Source organism: Serinus canaria, chromosome 2, assembly GCF_022539315.1.
Source record: "Serinus canaria isolate serCan28SL12 chromosome 2, serCan2020, whole genome shotgun sequence".
In the NCBI taxonomy this organism is placed as follows: Eukaryota; Metazoa; Chordata; class Aves; order Passeriformes; family Fringillidae; genus Serinus; species Serinus canaria.
The window spans coordinates 115,560,343-115,584,677 of record NC_066315.1 but is presented as its reverse complement, the minus strand read 5'-3'; the positions used below and the strand labels follow the sequence as shown (position 1 = coordinate 115,584,677).

The 24,335-nt window shown below is 38.7% G+C and overlaps 1 long non-coding RNA gene across 1 annotated transcript; it reads right to left on the bottom strand.

Annotated features, from left to right (window-relative positions):
• LOC127059165 (uncharacterized) lies at positions 1-24,014 on the bottom strand. Its single transcript, XR_007776652.1, has 3 exons — positions 23,972-24,014; positions 2,114-2,151; positions 1-83 (listed from the first exon to the last, which is right to left on the bottom strand). It is a non-coding gene; the product is annotated as an uncharacterized LOC127059165 (long non-coding RNA).
• Between the last annotated feature and the right edge of the window lie 321 nt (positions 24,015-24,335).

The window sequence follows — 24,335 nt, the reverse complement described above, 5'->3', positions numbered from 1 at the left end:
CTGAAAATTGTCAGACAGGTCCTCCAGTTTCACCAGTGTCAGCTCAGCCTCAGGAATCACATCAGAGCAAGTACTTCATACTGCTGAAAAGGTATCAAGCAACCCCAAACAAACAAACAAACAAACAAAACCCAAAACAAAACAAAACCAAAAAAAAAAAAAAGAAAAAAAAAGAGTTCATTACATACAGGCCCAAATACACCATCAAATGTAAATTCTAATTAGCTATTATTTCATAGTGTCTTTTCTCCCACTTCTCCATTATCTTTCTGAACTTTTTTTTCCCTAGGATTACTTTGCTCTGAAAGACATTTAGCTTCTAGGTCTTTCTAGTTACTGTCTGACAGGGCACCCATCCCTCCATTCCCCTACTATCAAATTTCAGTACTAGTTGGCTGAGAAGAAAACTTCCAACCTCTGACCTGCATAAATGTCTGCTTGATTAAAAGTACTCTTCCTAAATCAACAAGTTAAAATCCACACAACCGAGTTTACCTCTGTGAAATTTACTTCTTCATTTCCAAATCAGTTTATTTCAGGGCAATAAATCACACCTCTTCTGTTCACTTTTGTAATGCACATATAATTTTATTTAAATTAATGTATAAAATGCACGTGCAATAATCAGTATATCACACTTCCTAACACCCACATGTGGAATTAGCTTCTCACACCAGTAATTCACACACACACCTCAGCTTTGCTTAACCAGCAGTTTGATTCAGGTATGTAAAACTATGCAAGAAAACAGTTCATTGAAAGATAGCATAAGACACATGATATGAAAGCCTTGGCATAGTGAATAGAAAGGGACTAATATATTGCATTAAAAAGAGAATAAGGCCTACTTTAAAATAAAATTCTAAAGAAATCCCTATTTCACCTGAAAAAAAACCCAAAGCAAACATGCCCAAGCATCTGATAGAAGGACTAACTAGCTAACTTAATACATTGCTAAAAGTTGTATATAATGCCAGAGGTTTCTAAACATTTTTAAATATTTGTAGATATTTTCTTAAATAAAAAAGATTCAAAGAAAATCAAAATGGGAGAAACAATCAAACTGAATAAAGGCATTCCTTTTTCTCTTTGGAATAAAATAAATAGCATTTATTGACTCATGATATACTGACTGAGACACACATAAGAAAGAATGTGATTAAATAGCATTCATTTGGTGCATTGTTTATGTATTCAGCTCTGATTATAATGTTCCAAAGACAATCAATCATTGATTTTAATTTACTTTATTGTGCTAAAGAAACAAGTAAATTAAATGTAGAATTTATTTAGCCTTTCTCTTCTATTCTGTAATAATCCAGATGGAGCATATACGTTTTCTATTTAATGACACTAGCATGATTAAGCATTAAGACTTAATGAGTAGTGCATTTTTTATGGTTCATTAATAAAAGTTAGAGATAGAAAAGATGTATTGGTCATCAGCTTTATCTCCTTACTGTGTTTGTACATTTATTAAACAGTCAGTAAATTTGTTAATATGTAATTGCTTTTGGGAGAGGGACCTTCACTGACTTTAAACTGCATGAGATCTTCCTATCCTTAAATGACTCAAAATCTCAGATGTGTGAGTCCTGCAAGATACGGACCAGAGCTGGCACAGATAAAAATGAAGGAAGATGACAGTCAAGAAGAGTAATGCACGAATAATTTATGGAAGAAACAGGTTTGACAGAAGAAAGAATTGTAGGTAAAAAAGGAAAAAGAGAATGCTGCAACAGGAACTAGTATAGACTGATTTTAAACCAAAACAATATACAAGAGAATGCTCACAGAGAAGAGTGGGGGGGCTGGGAAAGGACTTGTAGTGATTCCACTGGTTTATTAAGTTGTTTCAATGCAAGGATGATAAATTACACCAAGGTTTAGACTCAAACATTTTCTAGCTACAACCAGACAATGGCTACATTACAGTTGTAACGTAGGTACAAGCATTTTATCAAAGTGCATTTTGAAATGAAAAAATATTAAATATTGATATTGGGGGCTTACTTTTCTTAAAACTACTTCTGAATACAGAAGAGTATCCTATGAGAAAGGGGGATATCCCAGAAAAGCCCACATACATAATTTGAATTTCAAAGGGCAATACCTTAGGTCTATAGATACTCCATCTGTCTTCTCTCCTTCCTGAAGACAAAAAATATCATAATCAGATACATCATGTAGAGACATAATAAAATAGTGAATGGTAACACAAAATAGAAAAGAAGTAGCACTGAAGTAAAAAGAAGTAGCACTGGCTTTAAATTAAATAAGTTCTGATAATATGTTTCTGGTTTAAATTATTAAATGAATTCATTATATGTTTAACAAATTTCTGTCTTTACCCCTCAGCACTCATACATTCTCAAGCCTCCAAAATGTCCATCATTTTGGACTACTGTAATTTGGTATGATATTTGTCCTGTTTTAAAGACAATCTTGAGTAATGATAACAATGATACACATTTTGAGCATGAGATTTTTTAACTATGAAAATGGAATCTTGAAATTAGAAAAGAAATTTTTACATCCCATGTAGCTTTAGATTTACCTGCAAGAACTCCCTGCCTGACAGATTTCAATGAGCTTCATCTTACTACCTCCTCCCAAATACAAGTAAAGCATGTTTAGTTCTACAGTTGACACTCTTTACAGTGCTTCCCCTGGGGCAGTTACTGGAGGTTTCCATACTTCTAATGGTTTGTCTCTGGCCACTACACCTGGAAATGAAGCTGCATGCAAGCCCTGAGCCGGACAACCACAGCACTGAGGATGTGCATCAGTGACTGCACTATTTTGAAAGGGGCTGCTTCCCAAGTAAACTATGCACAATATAATTACACATGTAAAACTTGCATTAATTTGTTATTTTCTTTTCCTGTTCATGAAGGAGTCCAATAGGTGGTCCACAGCCAGACTCACTCTTCAGATCTCATCCAAGCTATATCTGGAGTTTAATTTTTAATAACAAACCCTGCAGAACTTGTCAGAAGACAGAAATACAGCCTAAATTTTCAAGCCTAGACATGCAAAGCAGGGGTATGGCAAGGGACAGGCTATGGTGTGCTCTACCAATTGTTACATCATATCTTCTGAAATCATTAAACCATTTCAAATATTCCAGAGTTTATTACAGGAGTACCAAGGGGGCCCAGTCATCTACAGAAGTCCATTATAAGAGCTGATACACAAACACATTTAATTAAAAGTTGTCAAGATTTGTATCAACAAACAAAAGGGAATTTTTACACTCACAGCTGTTCAAATTTGCCAAGCCACATTTTGACAGAAACTGAATCCGTGTGAGAAAACAAAAAAAAATATTTCCTGATTTAAAAAAAAAGATTAAATTGAAAACTTCCTCAAGATGTAGAAGGGGAGGGGAGGGGAGGGGAGGGGAGGGGAGGGGAGGGGAGGGGAGGGGAGGGGAGGGGAGGGGAGGGGAGGGGAGGGGAGGGAGGGAGGGAGGGAGGGGAGGGAGGGGAGGGGAGGGGAGGGGAGGGAAGGGAGGGAGGGAAGGGAAGGGAAGGGAGGAAGGGAAGGGAAGGGAAGGGAAGGGAAGGGAAGGGAAGGGAGGGAAGGGAAGGGAAGGGAAGGGAAGGGAAGGAAGGGAGGGAAGGGAAGGGAAGGGAAGGAAGGGAAGGGAAGGGAAGGGAAGGGACGGGAAGGGAAGGGAAGGGAAGGGAAGGGAAGGGAAGGGAAGGGAAGGGAAGGAAGGGAAGGGAAGGGAAAAAGAAGTCTACAGTCACATAAATTTAAAAATTCAAAACACTTTTGGATGATCTCTGAAAAAATCATTTATGTCATTTAGATGCAGATTAGCTAATTCAATCTTTGCATAATTACTTTTTTATCTTGTCCCCCTTCAAAACTATTTTTAGCTTCAGGAACATTATTTTCCATACAATATTCTAAATTCTTTCATTTTCTGTTTTCAGCAGCCTCCTTAAAAGCCAGTTATTTACTTATTCAATTTCCTTTCCCTTTAGCACATGCAGCATCTTGAGTAATGACTCGCCGTTTCCTCTTGGGCAGGTAACAAAACCCTTCTATAGATTATGAGAGCAATGAAAATCATGACAAGCTGCAGTGAATGTATGATAGTTATTGTTCCATATTTGATGGTAGAATTTCAGTACATATGGGCACATTCCTTCCATTTAGGTAAATGCACCAGAATTTAAGCAGCAAAAAATTGTGTTGATGGGGGACTCTCTTCTTCAGCAGTAAGGAGGATCATTTCTCAGTCCTATCCCCTGCTACCTATCAGAAAAATAAGCAGGTGCAGAGAAGAAAAATCAAATCAGGCTATACTTTAGTGTACAGTAGTGTTGTGGGAATGCAGAAGACTTAGGAGATCAGAACATGGATTTTTTGTTGCCAGTGGCAGCAGCTGTAACAGTTCTCATCTATTAGTATCACCACTGCCAGTTTAGAGAGCTGGTAGCATTTTCCATGTATAATCCTTGGGGTCTTTTAAGGTGAATTGAAAGATGAGTGAAGAGAGAGGGAGAGAAATTTTACAGCCAGTGGCAAAACAGCTGGGGTGAGAGGCTGTAGACTACTCTCACTTATTATTTACCTTGCAAACAAGGTTTCACTCTTACTGTTCTTTGTAGTTATACATAGTTACAAGTGTGGGAAATTATAGAAGCAGTTGTCAATGCCCCCTGCCATAGCTCCTGCTACAATAAATTATTTATCCCATTATTCAGCCTACAACAGTGCCTAACAGTATCGGCCATAAATCAGGACCCTGCTATGTTAGCTGCTGTACACACAGAGTAAAAGTAAATCCCTCTGCCAGTGTCTTTGCACCTGAGGTGAAATAGCACAAGCTTGTTGCCAAGCTGCTTCCTGCAAAGCAGATACACATTTTGAGCCTTGTCTAGAAAGATGAATTAGCTTTCATCTCATTTGGCCAGCTTTCAGATGTGAGGTAGGCACATAAATAACTGCACATTAGCATCATGGATCCTGGCTTCACTGGGAAACTGAAGAAGCAGCTCGGACATCTGGCACAGCTTGGAAGATTGTCACAACACTACAGGACACAACTACCATAGAGAAAGCAAGATATTGCACTGGCTTCTGAAAAGGACTGTTTGTCTTTTCCTTTCACTTATGAAGTCCTGGGATTTTTAGGCTGTCTCCTGATCAATTGAATCCTGAATTGGAAACTTTAAATGGCCTTATTTATATAATATCCACTTGTGGGGATAAGGGCTGAAACCCTAACACATGCTGAGAAAGTCCAGTATTTTTTTCCTCTTCAATGATAATATGCATTCTAAATGTTGATTAATGATGCCACAAAATCAATTCTGCATTCTTAAAGCAGTAAGTATGAGCCACAAAACCCCTTCAGCATCTACTAAAACCCTCCTTCCTCCTCTTCTTTCCCCTCAAATTCCCAGAAAAGGCTAGTAAGATTAAACAAGGAAATCTATTAGATTGAGATGGCTTTCTTGAAAAGAGGTGACACTATTTCCAAAAAAGGAAAATAGAAAATAACAAAATCTGACAAGTTAAATGTAAACATTCCTTAAGGCAGGCTAATAAAAATCTCACAAACATTTCTCAAAAGGCTTTGAAAATAAAAATAAGTCTTGCTCAAATACACAAGGAAGAGGAAGCTGAACAGAGTCTGTAAGGCTAATAGGTGATGAAGAAATATGGAGAATATGAATTAAGGCTACATCAGAAATTTAGGTTAGTATTTCACATCCCTCTTTGGCATGAAGGACTCTCTTCAATATCCAGGCAGAGTCCCACACTGAAACATGACAGCAGGTGCACCACTGTCCTGTCTCAAATTGAAGTGTGTGCTGAAAACATTTTTGGCCAGATTGACATAATGGATAGTAACAAAACTCCAGGACCAGGGCTAAAGGAACTTAACTATAAAACAGCTGAAATAAACATTGTAGGATATAACCTCTCACTTAAAAATGCCTCAGTAATTGCTTCCAGGAAGTATCCAGGAAACATCAGAGTACTAATACTATACTGCACAAAACACTGTAGCAGTGAATAGAATCAGTGGGCAACTGGAGAAACCCTGCTAAACTTTCACTGGTACCTAGAAACTCTGCTCAAAGATCATGACCCCATTATGCCACACACTGCAAAAGCACAGAGCAGATTGCTTCTAGGCCAAACAACAAGCAGAAAAAATACACAAAGACTGATAAAGGAGGTGCAGTAACACATATTGACTTTTGTAGACCTTTCAGATGCATTTCTGAATTCTTGTATTACGGTTTGTAAGTGAAGTGTTTAACATACACAGGCAAAAATAGAAATGCCAGGAGAAGAAGAATCAAAGGGAACAGACATCAGCAAAAAGAAAACCTAAATCCAAAACATTGCATCTGCTTGTCTTATTTGTGTTAAAGAAGTCTTGCATTGGTGATGAGATGCCCCAGGTAGCATCCTTATGGCACCAGCTTCAACTGAGATCTGTAAATGACAGCCTAATTTAGTCACAACTTAACCCTGCTTTTTGAATAATATTTAGCACCTACCATTTCAGGATTTCTTAAAATTTTTAAACATATTAAAAATTTAATATTACAATTTATTCCCTTCTGTTAAGTTCAAAAACATATCATTATTTATATAGTACCATGATATTATGATTACTTTGTTTTCTTTGGAGGGCTGGGGACCTGGTTTACTGCATATGGTTGGGAGTCAATATTACAAAACATTTAAGAAGAGCTGATTACTTTCATGAAGCAAAGTAATGTTTCACATATCTGTGCCAGTTCTGTGAAGGAGTCAAGGAGAGGTATGTGAATCTTGGGAATCTAACTACTTAAATCTCCCAAAAAAATGTCATGAAGACCTCATGAAGATCTCCTAGAGAAAAAAATAAAACAAACAAACAAGCTGCTTTGGAATAAAGGGAAACTAACTGACTGACTAAAGGGAACAGCAAATGGTTAATTTTCACAAAAGAAGGGAGTCCCCAGTGGAGTCTCTGTAGAGGACATAGACTCAAGCTGATATGATTTGTCATATTCGTAAATGATCATGAATATCAAAGAGACAAAGTTAAATCACTCACAGAAGTAAAAATGAAGACTGATTAAGAAGAGTTGAAGCAGTACTTCACAATACTGTGTAATAAAATACCAAATGAAATTCAATAAAGACAAATGTGAAGTAATATAATGAAAAAAATGACAATTCTAACTTTATAAAGTGAATGTGAAGCTCCCAGCTGGCTAATACCACTCAGAAACAGAATTTCAAGGTTATAGTAAATACTTTTATAAAAATGTCAGCTCAGTGCCTCACAATAGTAAAAACAAAGATAAGCAAATGTGACCAATAATTTGGTGAGAAATAAGAGATGTACTGATGCATAGTATGGTGGTATCATTGGCAACAGTGATAAAGATGGCTGTCAGCCAAGGAAGAATTAAGTCAAACTAAATGCCTTAAACTGGAAAGAAGATAACTGAGAGGACTATGACAAAGATCTATAAAATCTCTAGAGGTGTAGAGGAGGTGCAAACCACCTACCCAAATCCAGGGAAGAGACTTCTGAACATCATGTACAGTCAACATTCTTGTTTTAGGACACCATGGACACCAAAAGTTCCCAGAGTCTCAAAAAGATTATTGTGCATTTGTATTACTAAGATTATTATTATATTATTATGTATTTGTCTTTTGGAAGACTAATACATGAAGTAAAAATATACTTCTGAATAAGAAAATCCCCATGATCCATTTCAAAGGCTGGGAGATCCCACCCACAACAAATGCTTTACCAGTTGCTAAGATAATTAAAACTTTTGAAGTTGCTTCTAACACAGTTCTGTGTTAGAGCAAAATTATAGACTTAAATCAACAAACTAATTGAAGAATCAATGGAGGATATTTAGGTATTCAAAGGTATGAAAACTAGAATCAGTCACAATTATTCTCTAATTGCACTAGATCCAAAATTTCAATCTAAGTGGGAAGAACTATTTTCATTGGAAACTTAAGCATCCAGGATCATCCAAAGTAAAAACAAGTAAGGCTGACATTGGTTAATTGCTTGTAAACATACCCACACAGACAGCTGCCTAAGAGCTGGATGTGAATTCAGTTTTGCTTCACCTGTGACAACATCCATCGCTCCTGTACCAGACACAGATTACACATGACTAAGCAGTGGAAAAGCAGAAAACTGCATTGTGCCAAACTGTTGGCAGGTACTCGCAAAGACTCTGTGAATAAAATACTCTATCAAGACTAGACACGGTTCCTCCAAATGTAGAACATTTCATCTACTGTAAGAATACAAATTAATGTTTCCCCCATTTGCCAAATAAAAGCTGAATTTCAATCTTTATGTCTACCAATAACTAAACTCATACATAAGTATGCTCAGGCTCAAAATGAACTTTTGTTGAATGACTTTGAAAGTGCAGATGAGAGCAAAGGCTTACATTGTTTTAGAAATCCAAGTTTCTGAAAAACCACTGATTTGGTGCGAGTTCATGAAGGAAATGAAACAGGCTTTTTAGCAAGAGTTTTAGGTAAGATTGTTCTATGGGACAGAGAAAAATTCTGCTTCCTGGCACACTGTTTCTGCGTGGCTGTGCAGTCAGCCTAACATTGAAGGAAGCTATGTACTCTAACTCATATAATGGAAGAAGAGGTGCACTAGTTCTGTTTTTTGCCCAGCTTCCCTCCAAGGAGGTTCTGGCTACTCCTCCTCAGGTGCAGGACTCCTTTCCTTGCTCCAGTGTGGGGTCTCTCACAGGACACAGTCCTCCACAAACCTCCCCAATGTGAGTCCTTCCCACAGGCAATAGCTCTTCCTGAACCTTTCTACAGGTGCAGGCCTTCAGGAACCCACACTACTCCAGAGTGGGTTTCCCAAGGGGTCACAAGTCCTGCCAGCAAACCTGCACCAGCCTGGGCTCCTCTTTCCAGAGCTCCTGCCAGGAGCCTGCTCCAGCATGGGCTTCCCATGGGGTAGCAGCCTCCTTTGGGCACCCACCTGCTCCAGTGTGTGGCTCCTCCACAGGGTGCAGGGGTCTATCCTCTCCTCCATGGGCTGCAGGGGCACAGCTGCCTCACCACTGCCTGCACTGCAGGGGAATCTCTGCTGTGGTGCCTGGAACACCTCTTCCTTCTTCACAGACCCTGCAAGGTCTGCAGGGTTGTTTCTCTCACATATTCTCTCTCCTCTCCCTGGCTGCAATTGTTTCTGTGCAGTAGTTTCTTTTCCCTTCTTAAATATGTTATCCCAGAGGTGTTCTCACAATCACTGATAGGTTCAGCCTTACTTACTGGGAGGTCTGTCTTGGAGCCTTCTGGCATTGGCTGTGTCAGATGTGGGGAAAGCTTCTGGAACTTTCTCATAGAAACTGCTCCTAAAGCCCCACCACTACCAAAACCTTACCACAGTATCCCAATACAGCATTCCAGAGGTGGAAAGATCAGAAAATGCGGCCTTATGACAATGAAGTGGATGTGCTTCTATTGTAAATCAAAGACGACTCTGATGGTGGCGAGGGAGAGAGAATGATGCATCTGACTCCATCATCAGAAGGCCAATGAATTACTTTATTATACTGCACTATATCCATTTCATCTAAACTGAATCTGCCAGGCACTCACTCTTGCTCACAACTGCACAGAACTGCACTCATCTCTGATTCTCTCCTGACTGTCCCGTGACAGTCACACACACACACACACGCTTCTGGGCCCTGCTAGGCCAAGGGAACAAAACATCCTCACTTTGGGTAAACAATCTCCATATTGCATTCTACTTTAGCACAACACAGGCACAGCAAAAGAGATGAGAATTGTGTTTTCCTTCTTCTCTGCTTGTCTCACAGCTTCTCTCTGTTCAGAGGGCATGTGAATACCACATGCTTACAGGGCAGTGCAGGTGCAGCTATTGATAATCTTAGGTTTGAAATAAACATTATAGAGTGTTGCTACCTTCCAAACCTTTCTCCTCCTTTATTTCAGAAATATAATTATTACAATATTCCAACAGCACATAATACCAAGTCATGTATTTCTTTGAAATGCCAATGTTTCTGTTACCTAAGTTGTAGAATTGGTTTGTATAAGTCTTGTCACAGGCCACAGCAGAACTGGACAAAAAATTTGGGGGAGTCATCCACATATTCCTATAACTAGGTGGAGAAATCACATCTGGAAGTCTCTAAAATGCCAGACTTCAAGGTCAAAGCAAAAGAACAACTGTGCATAACATACAGCACCAGTAAAGAAACAACCACTTAATAACAGGTACAGACATGATCAGTATACATCCTAGGCAAAGTAATGGAAGCATCTGTGGAAAAACTATAAGCAGAGAAAAATTAAAATAAAAAATGAGAATGTTGTCTTTTAAATAAATAAGTCTTCTGTAGAAGTAAGGCAGTGCCAAAAGGATCAGTCAGAGAGGATGAGTGAGGGGCAGGAGGTGGCAGTTTGCCATCCAGCAGTAAGGCTACATAAAAGCGCTGCTCTGGGCTTTCTACAAGGCTTTTATGGGCACTTATGTGCCTAATTAAAAAAGACTGCAAAAGACACCAAAATGGGAACACTGTTCCAGGCACACTTGAGTAGGCTAAAAGAAACAGTAAAAAAGCCAAGAAAAAAAGCTGGTGTCTTCTTAAGCCACAATCCTCAGCTTCTAAAATGAATGCAATCTGTCCTCCTGTTTCTATACTTCCTTTTCGTTCATGGCAACTCTGCCAAATCACATGAGAAAGTTAATGGCAAAAAAGATCATCTGTTTCTTCCAACTGGTTTGTTGAGTATTTTAAAAATTGGCAACCTGGAAATGTTTCAAGCCAGAAGGGAAAGTATTCATGCACCCACACATCAAAGTGTTTCTAAAGACTGAGCATACATAGTTCTGAATATTTCTCAGGTGACCAAAACAAATGCGTGTCTTAGATGCTGCTGCTTGAAATATAACAGGCAGTAGGTCAGGGACCACAAAAATGGTTGATCAAACTGAAGTTGTTACTTTACAGCTAAATAAGAAGTAAAAAGTGCTCTCTGAAGGGCTGAGAGCAGAAGGAAATATTAATAGGGGAAATTATTGGTACTATAAAAAGCACAAGGGTAATCTTGTTAAAAGAAATAAGGTATAGTAAGAAACAGAGCTATAGAGCTAAAAAACCCCAGAAAAATAGCTAGGGAGGATTAAATAATCAGTTGTATGAGATAATTTTTGTTGCTGCTTTAAACTTAAGGCATGGCAATGTATCTGCAGATGGAATTAAGTGATGATCTGAAATAGATGTTTACATAAGGATGGTTTGTCCCACTTTTCGTCCTTTCAAAATTGAAGCCCCAAATTAATTTGAATGAAAACTGAGCCCCAAATTAATCTGAACATTTATTTTAATCCAAGGCTGCAAAACTGCTAATTATCAAATTGGCATGTATTCAGAATACCATGCTTTGTCTTTCACATACTGCTTGCTATGTTCTGCACTGAGGAAAGTTTCACCCAAAAATATTCTTAGGGAGACAACAGCTTCATAGCTGGCAGTGAATTAAAATTTAATCTTTTGAGAAGATTCTCTTATCTCTCCTTTCTCTAACTTTCATTTCTATTGTAAAGCTCTAAGTTATGATCCCACAGCATTCTGTATACACAGATGTCCTTTTGGAGTCCTCTGCTTAGTGGAATAAGGGTGCCAGCATGCAAAGCTGCCACATGCTCTTCAGGACTTTACAAACATTTTAGAGGATATGAGACAGGTAGAACAATTCACATGTGCTAACTCTGCCCAACAGTCCTGCACTTACTAGAGCAGATCAGCCTGTAGTGAAATAATACAGCATTATGTGAGACAATACGTACAGATCTCTCCTATGCAGCCATCCAAGGAAGCAGACATGACAGAACTGTTTTTATTATCAGATTATTTTCCTTTCTTCTTATCATGGAAATGCCCTGGAAGTGTGATAGAAGACAGAACGTTGAGTGACTCAATCTTGTATATGAGAGTCATGTTCCTATATGAGAGTCATGTAAGCAGATTTGCGTTGGCCCTGAGTGTTCTTTGGAGACACTTTAATTCATGAGTTCCAATGTTTTCACAATGTAAATATTGAATTTCAAAAGGAGCAAACTGAAACAAGTAACGAGGACCTGCAGTGTCCTTCTCCTTGCAAAACACATGATTAATGTATGCAACAGACTTATCTGCATCACTGACACTGGAACTGTGTTGGTAGATTAAGAAACACAAAGAGAAACAAGAGTTTAGTCAGCTTTGCTAAGAACCATGTGAGAGCAAAACCATGTCAACTCTCATGTGATGCACTGATGATTTAAATTGTTGGTAAACATTGTTTTCAGAAATCAGAGTTGGTCCCAGACACTGCTCTTTAGATAACATTTAACTTTCCTGCATTTTTAATATCAGGAGAATTTAACGCCTCAGGAAACAGTCTAAAAGTGGTCAGAATGGATCAGCAGAAAGAAGTTGATGGGCTCAGTTTCCACTTTGCACTGGTGGCAGCAATGGTGCTCCAAGTATCACTCAATTCTTTAGTGCTTTTGTATAGGTGAGAGTAAGTACCATAAGCAGCACAAGGAAAATATTATATCTAGTGTGCTAGTAATGAAGAAGAAGGGCTCTAGAGTGAAATACAGAAATGGATCCAGGCCAAACATTTCATATCCAAATTGCTCCAAATGTTGTAGGGTTTTTGTTCAGACTCAATGGTTTGAGAAGCATTTGCCTCTAGACAGCTATTAAAAGGAAACCAAATCATCAAAAAGAAACTAGTCTGTGATGAATTTTGTGCAGCTGCCTGGGGGTAGATGGTGCTCATACATGCAAAAGAAACAGACTGAACAAGGCAGCAAGATCAAGCACAAAAAAATATTTTCTTTAAGGAGGCTTTTCTTTTTCCACAGGCATATCAACAAGTGTGTAATAGTGGTTCTCCCCACAGTATAGCTTCAGTGGATTTCAGAGGATTAGAAACCTGGGATGATATAAATAATTTTGTTGGTCAGCAAAATCATAGTAAGGCACAACAGGCATACTGGAGCTTGGTGCTTGGTCAGTAATGATGTACTCCAGGGGTCAGTATTGGGCGTGGTCCTGTTTAACATCTTTATCAATGATCTGCACAGGGGGATGCAGTGTAAACTCAGTAAGTTCACAAATGATACCAAGCTGGGTGGGAGTATGGATTTGCTGGAGGGTAGAAAGGCTCTGCAGAGAGATCTGGACAGGTTGGATCAATGAACTGAGGTAAACTACATGGTGTTCAACAGTGTGAATGGCCAGATCCTGCTCCTGGGTCACAACAACCCCAAGCAGCTCTACAGACTTGGGGAAGAATGATTTGAGAGCTCAGTGGAAAGGGACTTGAGGGCTCTTGTCAATTTCTGACTGGATATGAGCCCAGGTAGCCAAGAAGGCCAATGGAATCTTGGCCTGTATAAAGAATAATGTGGCCAGCAGGATCAGGGCAGTGGTTGTTCCCCTGTACTCAGCACTGGTGAGGCCACACTGCAAATCCTGTGTTCAGTTTTAGGTCCCTCCCTATAGGAACACTGACTGGAGAGTGGCCAGAAAAGGGCAATGGATCTGCTGAGGGGTCTGGAGTACAAGTCTTATGAGGAGAAGCTGAGGGAGATGGGGATGTTTAACCTGGAGAAGAGCAGGCTTAGGAGGACTTCATTGCTCTCCATAACTCCCTGAAAGAAGACTGTAGTGAGGTGCAGCTTGGTCTCTTCTGCCAAGTCTCAAGTGAAAGGACAAGAGGAAATGGTCTTAAATTGCAGAAGGGAAATCTATCAGATTAGATATCAGGGAAAAAATCACTTTAAAAATGGTTAGGCATTGGAATAACTTCTTCAGGGAGGGGGTGAAGTCACCACCATCACCACACTGCTGGTTGGACTAGATAATTTTGAAGGTCTCTTCCAACCTTGATGATTCTGTGATTCTTTGAGATAAGAACACATTTGACATATCCTAACGTTCATTATGGTCTGTCCACTTATTGAAGGTAGAGAGCTAGAACTTCAATGCACAATTCTATTGTATGCATTTATTTTTTTTGTTCTTAATAGACTAGAAAACAGTATAAGGTAAGAGAGCTAGCAGGCATCAGATATCCCACTTCATATCCTGCCCTGGCAACTTTGTCACAAGTTTCTCCAGCTGAACCTTGGTCTGAGACATATGGCCTGCAGAATTGCTGTCTTCACCTAGCAAGGGTAGTGTGGTTTGCTGAGGAGAAAAAAACCCCACATGATTTTTCTGTTTCTCATCTTATGGCTGATGGTTCTGCACCAGGGGGTTAAAAAAGCAACTCTGATACCCAGCCCACAGGCAGTGAGAAGCCTGTGATTGAGACCAACAGCCAGTAAAAGCTGTACTAATGCTGCCCTCAGGCTCTCATAGAATCACCTCCTCCTTCCTTCCCTTCTGCCTGCTGTTATGTTTTGTGCAGCTTCCTGCATATCTCCTACATGATCTGAAACAGAATATGTTGAACATCTACAGTTTACATTATCTGCAAGCATGCAGATAAGCCAGTTGCATACATTTATTATGTGTCTTGCATGAAGAAGGACAAAACTGGACAGTGAAAGTTCTATTTTTGCTTTCTTATTTGCAAGACAGTGACTCTCGCTCTTTCAATATTTGGGATGCAGAATACCGTAAAACAATGTTCTGTTTAGGTCTGAGTTGGTGTAAGGAAGTGACAGAATAGCTAATACATACTAATACATAAGACAGGTCCAGAACACCAGCTTGACCATTTCTGCACAATATTATTTTTTTGTTATACATTTAACCAGAGTTCTGTCTAATGGGCATAACAAGAATCCCAGAACATGAGAACTGAAACTACACTATACTTGTTACTAGGAAGGCTTTGCTCCACAGGACCTGTCTATCTAATCTGTGCTAGTGCAAACACAGACCAAGTTCATGCCAAACAACAGTAGGGTGAAACAAGCACCAAGAATGTCAAATCTTTTTAACCTGACACTGAAAATTTTTCACCATCAAGAGACCTTTTGTTTTTTTATTTTCATGTGTTGGAGACGTACAAGACAAAGGAAACAGGTTTCAACACCTTACAATATTAACAGGCCTATGAGGTCTGTATCCTTTGCTACAGCTCTTCCTTTAGAAAGAGGAATATGGGAACCAGCTCTGTCTGTCCCACCATTACTTTTCCCATCAAAACAGTGACAGGCGAAAAACAAGAGCAGACTTTCCCTTGTACTGTTGAGGACTCATGAAGAAGCAGGTGAGTGGAATGGGAATTATTTTGTCCACTGCCTTGTATCCCTCTTTTGTTATTGGCCCACACATGCATAGATGGTGTAAGGGCTCTCTGAGGTCCATGCATTACCCCTGCTGTGAGTCAGGAAAAAAAGCAGGTTCTTGAGCTGTCAGATCCTACTTCCCCTGCAACATTTTAAATGAAGCAGTTTTTCACTCTCTGAGTCTTTGTAAACAAGTTTTATAGTGCTTTCAACTTGGCTCCATTCTGTGTTGCAGAAGAATTGCAAGTACTTAGGATTTAAACCCTTTTCTCAGAACATCAGTTAGGAAGAACGAGTAAAGGCTTTATCTCTAAAAGCTTTCAGAACCTTCCAAAACAAAAGTTCTTGCATCTATCAGTATGAGCTGGCATGAGACACCTGGTGAACAAATTGTTTACTCAAATGAGAAAAGTACTTTTGTACAAAAGAAAAATGAATACAGAGTTTTAAAGTTCTCTGTTGCATCTGTCTCTCCACCTACACTCTTTATTCATAATTGGAAACACTTCAGGCATGGACCCATCTTTTCATGTCTGCACTAAGGGCCTAATCCAAAGTGCACCACTACCAATACACAAAATTCTGTACTTCAACAAGCTTCAGATTAGGCTATACACAAATAGCTTTATATAGGAAAGCTCCTGGCAAAATATTTAGAAACTTTGACTTGCTGAACTTTGCACTAATATTGCACAATAATCCTTTCTGCTACCACCAGGCTACTTCTTCCACCTCTCTCACTACCCTCCTAATGCATACATGGGCCATAGCAGTGTCCCCACAAAACTCCTTGCGAGGGAAAGAGGCACTGACTGTAGGTTCACAGGTGAATTGGGGGCTCAGCATGAAGTATGGAATAATGCATATTCTCCAGCCAAAGCCCAGGAACCAGTTCATTGACTTTGGGTCTTAGGTAATGCAAATATGGTCACAGTCCATCCTGATGAATTTTGTTTTGAGAACCATTCATTTATACTTTTATTTACGGAGCTAGAATATTGTACTGGAAAATCAAATGAACTCTGTATCCAAGTCATGGAAAAGACTCGGCAACATTTGGAGGCAAATGACATTTCTCTTATATGGCTCCTTGAACACTGAATGGGGACACCACATCAAAGTGACTTCCAGATTGGCAGTTTGTGCCCAAGTCTTGCAGTTCTATAAGGAACAAATTAAGATAAGCATCAGTGGCACAAAATTTGCTGCATCAATATCAGTGCAAAACCTCCTAGTGACCTTAAGCACCTGGACTGAGCAGACATTCTGGGAAGAGTGTATTCTTATTTACCAGGACTTTGTTTCTCTCCAGAAACAGAAACATTGTTAGTGTGACACCTAGTGTCAGGAACAAACACTTTATAGACTCAAGATGCAATGGAATAAGGAAATAGGTAAGTCAACAGAACTGAAAACTCAAGCAACAAAAATTACAACAAAACATCGTAAGTGTGAGCTAACATCTAAAACACAGAAAATTCTGAGGATAAAAGGACTTTTTTGATAAATAAATCCATTAAAATACATACTGGTCATACTCTGTACTCGAACCCTACTCTGAGTTATTACTTCTTTGGTCAGCTCAGTATATTTTTTTCTTTGGACTCTGTTTATACAGCAATTATCACAGTCCAGTTTTATGGAAGTATTTCAGGAATTGTTGTGGGATGTAAACCATGCCTGCTGACTTCAAAGGGCAAAAAGAAACTCTAGGGAACCAGACTTTAGAGGTCAACATAAAGACTTGAGCTATTGTTGAGTTTGTAGGTTTTTAGGTCCTCATGAAACAAATTCAAAAAGAAAGTAAAGTTAATACAAGAATTAGGACTTGATATTCAAAAAGTTAGATGCTCTTCAAAACCAAGTTAATAGCACCTCAAGAAAGGTGAAGGGAAATGTCTCCAAATCATTTTCAACTCAGCAATTCAGGGAAATGATTAATTATAAATAGTAAATTACAATTGAGATCTGGTACTTTTAGGCTGAGATATGTTTAAACTCAGAGGATAACACTGTTGGAAAGTGGACTTCATAACTGATGGTATCTTTTGACCAATATTTTTATAAATGCAGGCCAAACGCATAGGGAAACATAGGTTTAATGCCAAGTTTTTGTAAGCTGAAGGCTAATCTGGCAGTCAGGACTCTGGAGAGAGATTGATGGCTGTATTTGTTGATTTAGCAAAGAGGAATTATGTTTTGAGCACACACAGTGACATTCACTGCCATCTTCTGGAAATGCCTCTGAAGTACGCAGGCAGGAAATATTCAGAGCAATGTCAAGGACTTAACAAAGTGTTAAAATCACAAATAAATCACTGAATTGATGTCAGCTCTCTTTCAAACCCAAAACTTCCTCCCAAAACAGAAATTTTCCTAAACAAAGTTTTCATTTCTATACAGTACACTTTCCTACAACAGATGATTTCAATGGCAAATTCCTGAGTATTTACATGTATCAGCTCAATTTCTGAACAACTATACAGAAAGCTCTTAGAGCACCAGACTCACACCCATTCTGAAAAGTTCTGTTGATAAAGGCACCTGTACAAAAGTTTATTGCCAGGATTATATTGATCTGACAATTTCATTCTATGAACAAATGTAATTACAATGTAGCAAAAGCAGCAACCCCCTACAATATTTCCTCAAGCATTATATAAAAGGCAAGAAGCAAAACATGTCAAATTTGTAAGCTACATACATTAAATAAATAAATAAATAAATTTATATGAAAGTGGATAATTTATTTTAACTGCCTCAATGTCAGGCCATTATTTCTTTGTTAGCTTGCTAAATTCCTGTGGGGATTGTGATTTTAGAAGACCAGGAGAAATAAGCTCCAGGAAGCTGTTTTAGACATGGAAATCATGGATGTTATTAAATGTATTTGTGCAAAGGAACCTGTGGACATAAAATATATCTGCAAAATATTTGATTATGACAATATTCAAAATTATGAGTGCAAAATAAAATTTCATATCCTGAGTCATATGAAGTTCATTTCTCTTGTGCTTAGGTAGACAGAGACTACATGGTCATTGTTCCCTTCTCACCAAGGTCCTTTTTTTGGACGTCATACTAGATCCTCATCATAGAACTGGTTTTCCACAGCTACAAAAAGCAAAGCCAGGATGAAATATATCCACATCATCCACTGCTACCAGCCTGTGAGGAGTCCACCAAAACAACAAAACAGACACAGAATCTATGTATTTTGAGCATACCTTTGCATGAAACTGTGCTTTCCTTCTGAAGGAAGCACATGGGTTAGGCAAACCATGGATGTAGGTTATTGCAGGACTCTTATTCCCGGGGCTGGAGGGCCCACCAAGTGCTAGGAGGGGTTTTGGGTATCCTCACACATATTGCTGGTCCCCAGTACTGACAGAACTTTCCATCACTATGACAAATGGGGGTATGAGAACTTTTGTCTCCTTCAGTGTATTTATCACTTATGTGTTAAAGAGGTTGGGAAACATATAAAGCAGGGCATAAAGAGATCTATTTTTACTGGTTGTTCCCCATAGGTCTTATTTAATGAATCCTTGATTCCAGCCAAAACCTCTTACTTAGCTGTAAGAGAAATACAAATATTCAGCTGAAAATTTTGATTTTTTTTTCCCCTGGCTATTTTAATCAGATGTGACTTCAAAAAAGGCAGAAGTCTAAAAATATTCTTGGTAAGCTTAAGCTTACATCTGTATGCAAGATGTTCAGCAGAAATTAATTATCTCAATTTATTAGGGGGCCACAGGTAATCAATAAGGTGTCTGCTTCTTCCATGTAACACATTCAATGCCCATTGCATAGGTAGTGTGGAACACATTTAGTCTTTAATTTTGGTTACAACAGATTTATTCTGCTGCACCATTGAGTAATCAGTCATCTGTTATCTTCATGCATTTGAAATATTTCTATGACTAGTAATGAAATCACAGAGCAGAAAAATAAGATCACAAAAGGATTTGTATTTTCTCTATAAGTTCATTTTAAGGATTGTGAAAGGTAAATTAATTCTGACTTGAAATATTTCACTCTTTTAAATATTTCCATAGGTATCTTCTAACAGAATGTATAGCCAATGTAGTTTTTAAATGTTTGGATGCAAATGTAGAGCCCAAACAAAGAAACAGCTCAAATTCCATTTTAAAATCTATTTTTCAGCAGACAGATAGTACTTCAACATAGAACATTTCTTTTGAGAGGTCTTCCTAGTGAAAAGAAGAAATTCCCAAAGGAAAGGCGTCAGTCACAGGAATGCCAGATGTGAAGGAGCATGTTTTCTAGAAACCATACATGCATTAATAGTGAGTAAACACTTACAGTGCTTAGTATGTACACACACTGAAGCCCCCATTTCAGTCTAATGCAGACTGAAATATTTTCTTAATTTTTTTAGAATCTCTCATCAAAAATCAGTGTTCTAGCTTTAACTGAGTAAAGATGCTCCATCATGTCCCTAAAACATCATGTCATAGAGTATGTTTAAATCTAATTAAATATTCTTTAGAATACACAGGATTCTACAGAGTTCAGCTCATATAAATATAAATACATATTCCTGACATAAATAATAAATATTGGCATAAATATTGACAGAAAGAATGGCATATATATCTTACTTTTTCATATGGAATGTAAGAAAATTGTTTATTCAAAACCACTGTTTTGAGAAACAGTATAAAACTTCAGTACTTTTCAAATTAAACTTTTCAACTTTTTCATATATTTTCATAATTTTTTCCAAATATTCCTCTTCCCCAAACTTGATATTGATCATGAAAAATTTTGTCCCTTCCCAAACAGCATTTTTCAGTTAATTTACATTCAAATGAAAAGACTTATCCAGTTATACTGGTATTTCAAATTGGCTCCAATTTGAAGTACAGGGATTTGTTTCAAAAAAGCTTAAAGCACAGGAGAAGAAAACTACAAAGCAGACCTAAGAACTACAGCTTTGTCTGTAACACTGCAGGAAATTTGGCATAAGGGTGACTAATATCCTAATAAAAAGACCTTGTTGACTTAATATTATTAGTTACTTCAGTATTGCTGTGATATGATCATACTTCCTACTTGTGATCCTGGGACACTGTAACCATCCACAATCCTACATGCTTTCCTTTTGAAGGGGGGAATTTTGTATTTGTGAAATGCTCCTCTGTGAGCTCTACTTCCTTGTTCTTCAATGCCATAAAAACCCTTTTCTAGAAATTCTGTGAATCTTTGAGACTAGAACAGTCAGCTTAAATGGCAATGGACAAGAATATTAGCATTCTTTGATTTTTTGCTTTCTCAAACACATGGGTTTATACAGCCCACCACTGCCCTACACATAATCAAGCAATAGTTCAGGAGGAAAACTTGAAAGTACTTCCAACTGTTGCATTTCAGATATGGGTCCTTGTCAGTGGATGTTCAAGTGCATCTGGGATGTTTATCATAGTTCAGTAGCAATTTGGTTTTAGTCCATCCCTGCTTGGTCAGTCAAATGCTGTTTCCTTTTTGCACTGTTGAAACTATGAAATCATAGTATCATAGAATATGTTGAGCTGGAAGGAACCTACCAGGATCATCAAGACCAACTCCTGGACCTGTTCAGGACACCCTAAGAGACACACCATGTGACTGAGAGTGTTATCCAAATACTTCTTGAACTCTGTCAGCTTTGGTGCTGCGACCACTTCCCTGTGCACCCTGTTCCAGTGCTCAACCACCTCTGGGTGAAAAATCTTTTCCTGATATCTAATCTAAACCTTCCCTGACCCAGCTTCTTGCCCTTTTCTCCAGTTCTTTTGCTGGTTACAAGAGTGAAGAGATCAATACCTTCACCTCTGCTTCCCCTCTTAAGGATGCTGAAGACCACAATGAGGTCCCTTAGTCTTCTCCAGGCTGTAAAACCACATGACCTCAGCCACTCCTCATTAGGTTTGCCCTTCAGACTTGTTAGCATCCTCATAGCCCTCCTTTGGACGCTATAAAACAGCCTAATGTCTTTTTTATGTTGTGGTGCCCAAAACTGCACACAGCACTGGAGGCGAGGCTGCCCCAGTGCAGAGCAGAGCAGGACAATCCCCTCCCTTGCCTGGCCAGAGATGCTGTGCCTGAGGCACCTCAGGACAGGGCTGGCCCTCCTGGCTGCCAGGGCACTGCTGACTCATGTTCAGTTTGCCATCAAGCAGGCACCCAGGTTCCTTTCCACAGCATTTGTCTCCAAGGTCTCATTCCCCACACTGTTCACACAACCAGGGTTACCCCATCCCAAGTGCAGAATCCAGCAACAAATTACCCAACAATTACATTCCTCCAGGACAGATCAGAAACTGCCCATTGAGCTTGCTGGTTTACACTTTGATTGTGTAAACCAAGATACTTTTAAACACTCTCTCAGACGTATATGTCAATTTTTGACCTGGGGAAGAATTCAGTCAGAACTGTTCTGCTTCAGAATTAGTCCCAGGACAATGCTTCTGATGCATATGCATTACTATACAGGCATAGCCTTTCCTCTGCTCATCAAAATGCCACCTGACTTGCACAGCATGGCCTGTCAATGAATTCTGCACAGTACTTTTTTACAGCTTCTTTCTCAGAGGTAAAGATGTACCTTTTGAGCTTTCAGAGAAGGTCACACAACAGCCATAAAAGAAGATCGTCTCCATGGTATGGGTCTGTGAAAAGACTATCCAGAGTTTAGCCCACAATGACTTACTACTGGTTATTTAAGATTGTGAAGATATTATTTAATTTTTGCCCACTTTTGTAAAATCTGTGTTTACCACGGACCAGAATATGCAAAACGTCTTTAATCCTGCACCAGAAACTTAAATGGGGAAGGAGCATCCCCCTCAGATTCTTGTCAAGGCTAGAGCCAGCCACCTGTCCTTCACAGAAACAATTATTCATGAAAGAAAAATTAAATGGCTGTTGATTGAGAGTTCGCCTAAGCTAATGGTGTGATCAGACATTAATGTGACTAATGGTAATGGCCCCTCTAGATGAGTTACGTGGTAACAGTGCTCCAGCTGCTTTGGCTTTGCAGAAACCAGTCAGATGAGTGAGAATAAGATTTCTGGTAGTTCTTTAATTAATCTCTTTTGACTGAAATAACAAATTAAAATTATGAGCAATTCTGAAACTGCTGGGTGGGGGGTTATTACTATTTCTGTAAGACATTAAAGGACACTTAGAATCTCCTTGGCTACTTGAAATTCAAATAATCACTTAACAGCTTCTTGGGACTTAGATTTAGCATTGCAGCTACCTGAAACCATGGCTGATATGGCAATCCTCATTCACTAAAAGGCCTTTGTAACATAAGAGTTGTGTCATGAACTTGTTACACAAAACAATTATGTCTCAAACCCCTTTGCTGTTACTTAGCCATGTACAGGTTACAAATAGAATCTGCAAGGCTATTAAATTTCCAAGTCATTATATTGTACTTCTAATGAGCTCTTGATTATTTTTAACAAAATATTTTGAACCAAAACTGCCTATTACTTCTCACTGTGCCATATTTCTGGCTAGGGTGTGGGCTCTCAATACCCCAAAGTTTCATTTGTGCAAAGTCTTTGTCCTCAAGTGCTTGAGTAAATACTTCAAGAGTAGAGCTTCTTTTCAGAGATTTAGAGAACCATGAAATTTGGTCCAAGGTACAATCACTTGGTAATTGCTGTGGTGCAAGATGCTGATGGTACAGATTACCAAGAGAAATACTTTGCTTCACAGACAATATAACAGATGTCTGACCAAACTTTGCAGGGCTACAGTATAAATGAATGTCATGTAATGGTGTGAAGTTGGTATCTTTTGATAGAAAATTACTGATTTTCCTTTTTAATTACTGAAACAGTTAGTGGAACAAATTCCAGTACAGTTTGGGGAAAGTGTCTTCTTTTCCAAAATGTGATTACTGAGATTAAGTCTGAGTGTAATCTGATTATATACACAAGGGAAATGCTACCTTCATGTTCAGTAGAGTGGTTTTGAAAGAAAAGAGTGCTTGCAATGATGATGTTATTGTCTATCCAGAAGTATTCATTAATATTACATGCTAACTCCCTTCCTGAACACAAATGAAAAAGTGGCAACAGAGTTAGGATAGACCTGTGCAGGTTTTCAGAAATATAACGAGAGACAGACACATTATCTAGTACAGCTACAGTGTATTACAAAACATGAAATGCTGAATTTGCCAGTTTTCCTATAAGTGATGAAAACACAGGAAAAAAATTAATATAAAAAAAGTAAAATAGAAAATATGTTTTATGGTCTTTTATTTAGGTTTCTTAATGCTGTCTTAGCACGACTTCTAATGTCATTATAGTGCAAGGATTTCATAACGCCAGAGCTTCATATGTCCTTGATATTTCTCACAGACAACTCCTCTAAGCACTGACTATTCCTGGTCCTTGCAGCAGTCATCTGACTCCAGAGCCCACCAATCCACTCTTTTATACCATTTGTCCTTATTGGCTACAGGTGTGGCCTTTTAAAATCAGGCCTGCTTCTAATCTTTGGTAATTGGTCCAGCTGCAACTCATTGGGGGATAAGATTACCTTCTATACCACCTTCATTTACCCATACTGTATCCCCCTACATCTTAACTTGCCATAGACAGTTACATAATAATGCAAATAGGAAGATACCCAAAGAAATACCTTTCTGGTCTCCTTCTATTCCTTTTCTGCATGAGATTTGTCTTGCCCCTGGGTTGGGTCTTACATTGGGAAATCATGTGGGGAAAAAAAAACTTTGTTAGTGCAGAGTGTTCTCATATCAGGATTTTCAACATTTTAGCACCTATAACACCATATTACATTGATCAAAGTGCCAGCAAATTAGAAGGTCGGGACGAGTTAGGTCCACAGCACACTTGTGGTGTTAGACCATTGCTCTGGAACATTTCCTGGAGAGAAGACCAGTACAATTGCACTGAACCAAGCACAGACTGCCTGGGAAGCCAGAGCAGTTTTCAGTGTGACTTTAACAGTACCTGAAAGTTACAATTCTCTGTCAGACCAG